Raw genomic sequence first — 3,380 nt, 5'->3', positions numbered from 1 at the left:
TGCTAGGAGGTGCCCATAAAAAAAAGGAAATGAAATGCTTATACAACTTCACAGATTCTGGGTTACTCTCATACTCTCATCCATCCTCTCTAAAGCACTAAGCACCCTGCTGATGTCTTGTGCACTCCCATCTCAGGGAAGCAGTCAGATACCATAGTGATGGGCACTGTTTGCAAAGCAGATAGATTAGATAGGCAAACGGATGCATTTTACAGCGGGTCTGGAAAGTTACGGGATCTGGGCCCTAGCACAAACAGGATAACACTTGCCACCGGGAGAGGAATTTCCCGTAGAGGTAGTTATTACCGTCATTATACCAAGTGTCACCTGGAACACATCCCCAATTCTTGTTGTCCGTGATCAAGAAAGAGGAATTCAGACTGGAACAGGTTCAGAATAGGGCAGTTAGAATGACAGGGGAATGGAGAGTCTGTTTGTGAGTGAGAGTTAGAAGAGCTTGTCTTGTTTAGTTTAGCAGAACAAAAGCTGAGATGGGATGCGTTTGCTCTCCATAAATACGTCACAAGAGTAACACCAGAGAGGGAGCAGAGCTATTTAAGCTGTGTGTCAGTATTGGCACAAGAACAGATCGGTGTAAACTGCCCATGTCGGAAATCAGAAGGTTTTTAACCATCCAAGGAGTGAGGTTCTCCAAGGGCCATCTGATGGAAATGAAGAGTCCTAACAGCTTTTAAGATCAAGCTTGGTCAATTTATGAAGGGGATCATATAACAGGATTGCCTGTGGTAGCTGGGGCCTGGACTCAATGACTTGGGATGCGCTTCCAGTCTATGTGCTACGCCTGTTTTGTGGGCTGGATGAAAGGATTTGTGAACATGGACACAGGAGGGAGTGGGAGAGGAAGACTGAAAATCGAACCTGTTTGTATAAAGCGGTGGCAGTCTTCCAGACCCCCTCTGACTGACTCTGGATGAGGCAGAACCCATGACGGGATAACTCAGGGGACTCCTCTACCAGGAAAACGTTAGCACCGGGGAAGGGGAGAAATCCTGGCCCCACTGAAATTTGCAGCAAAGCTTCCATTAACTTCATTGGGGCCCAGATATCATACTCCGCAAGAGGAGTCAAAAGGACACGTACATCTTCAGAGACATCGGGTAGCTCATTAAATACAGCTGCTGCCTTGCTCATCTATCAGTCATTGATAAAACAGTGCCTTTTAAATATAAGCTGTGGGTAAACTTGACCACAAAAATCAAAACATTTCCCTCCCCCAGCCTTTCAAGGCAAACCTTTCTGTTTTCATCTGAGGTAAACAAAGGAAGCCACAATATTTAAAAAAAAACAAAAAACCTTCTAAAGACTTGGCATTACGTCTAATTAATAGATTAAAGTACAGAAATGCTTTTAACATGTTTTTTAATTGGCAATGATAAATGCACTTGAACTTTGGTGCTCTAGTAATGTGTTTCTAAATTGTGTACAAGTTACATTCCTTCTTGTCAGAAGCCCCTTTGGATTTCAAGGAGTATTGTGCTCTGGCCAGACCCTTAGGCACTGCTATGTTTAAAATCAGACTTAGGCACCATCCTGCAATAGTTTCAATTTTAGCAGACCCTCTGAAACCCCCTCAAGTGAGTAGGGCTCAGCTGGGCACAGAGGGCACACTGCAAGTACCTGTCACTACACCTCACTTAAACCTTGTAGGAGGATGGGTGCAAGGCGGAGGCAAGCGTCTTGTCTGTGCTAGGGCCCAGATCTGGTGACTTTCTGGACCTGCTGTAAAATGCATCCATTTTTCTATCTGCCTTTGCAAATGGTGCCCATCACCATGGTATCTGACTGCTTCCCTGGTATGGGAGTGCACGAGACATCAGCAGGGTGCTTAGTGCTTCAGAGAGGATGGATAAGAGTAATCTGGAATCTGTGAAGCCGTATAATGAATGTCCAGCACCGTGGATTTAGGGTTGCCAAATCTGTTTGAATCTATTCCGGGAGGTTTCATCACATAATTGATTACGATGCATAGACTTTACATCGGGAAGGCAAATGCACATGGCTATTAAAACCCACTGGACCCCTGTATAAATCGGATTCAACATTTAATATGTATTTTAATGAATGCCCATTCATTGATCTCCTGGGTGACTCTCAGCAGTCTCCTGGAGACGTATGTCTAATTCCCCGAGGCTCCAGGGCAATCCTGGAGGGCTGACAACCCTATGTGGACTGGGGGCAGGAATCATGCAAATGACTGAAAGTAGTGCTTTAAATCAAAAACAGAAATGCAAAGCAACAAACCAAAAAACAAAAATCAAGACGGGATCTAAAACAGAAATGCAAAACAATAAACCAAAAAAAAAAATCAACAAGGTTGTTTTCTTGTAAGCATATATATGCTCCTGTCTGATCACAATCAGCTAGTCTGGGCAGGAAGAACAGAGATTGCTCTAGCTGAATTTTCTCCGGTCCCTTAATTGGTTTTGAAGCTCCCCGAGTACTTTGTGCACAGTCCCTTGCACACGATCGCATCCCCCTCTTATGTGTGCGCCGTGCAAGTGTCTGCTCAGTTCCCCGCTGGCTGAGGACAAGGTAGGTCTGCGCAGCTCCGCTCTCCCCGGGAAGCGCTGCCTGGGGCAGGTCTGGTACGAGCCTCGCTGCGGAAAGTCAGTGCAGAGAAAGTCCTGGGCATGGAGCAGAGCTTTTTCTTTTTCTTTTTCGTGTCTCTCTTGCAGTGGCTGGGCAAAAAAGTTTTCAGAGGCGCTTGCTCTGCCAACCATGTGCTGTGAGATGAATGAGACCAACCCTTTGCTGCAGGGAGGGCTGGAGGGATTTGATTCCTGTCTTTTTCTTTGTTGCTGAAGCAAATTCAGTGGCTTGCAGGGCAGTGTTGGGAGGCTGCTTTTAAAGGAGAGCTGTTGGCTGCTCTGAGTCACATAGGTACAAGGACTCCTTTCTCTTCCCTCCCCTCTTCGCTGGGCAAAACTATCCTAAAAGTTGTAGGGACTTCTAAGGGATTCCTGGTAGCAAAGCCCAATGGACTTTAATAATGCTAAACTTTTGTGGTAAGTGTTTTTTTTAAGTGTTTCACCCCCTTCTATAAGAGGGAATTTGCAGAGGATTTTGTAGATTTGGGTGAAGCAAAGAAACAAGGTAAGAAACCTCTAGATTGTAAAACTAGAGCCCTGTAGCCTTTTAGTGCCATTCCTAAAGAACACTTCTACCTCCAGGCAGAATCTGTCATGAATGGCATAAATCTCTTTCCATGAGGGGGAAGCGGACGTGCGTTCCGATATTTTCCTTAATTTTGAGCTCTGATCTATTATACGAGTTCCTGGTGAGAACAGCCCTGTAGTTTGAGAGTCTGCTCCGTCTTTTCTAGTCACGGAGGGTCTGGCAAGTGTAAACCTGGTCTCGAC

At 45.4% G+C, this 3,380-nt stretch overlaps 1 protein-coding gene across 1 annotated transcript in view; it reads left to right on the top strand.

Moving 5' to 3' along the window:
• Positions 1 to 2,399: 2,399 nt before the first annotated feature.
• Positions 2,400 to 3,380, top strand: part of TMEM100 (transmembrane protein 100) — a 10,578-nt gene continuing 9,597 nt past the window's right edge. Inside the window, exon 1 of the mRNA XM_006019775.3 lies at positions 2,400 to 2,553. The gene's annotated coding sequence lies outside the window, so the exon portion shown is untranslated. The remainder of the gene's footprint in view (positions 2,554 to 3,380) is intronic.

Source organism: Alligator sinensis, unplaced genomic scaffold, assembly GCF_000455745.1.
Source record: "Alligator sinensis unplaced genomic scaffold, ASM45574v1 scaffold876_1, whole genome shotgun sequence".
Classification (NCBI taxonomy): Eukaryota; Metazoa; Chordata; order Crocodylia; family Alligatoridae; genus Alligator; species Alligator sinensis.
This window is presented reverse-complemented; position numbering and strand designations above follow the sequence as displayed.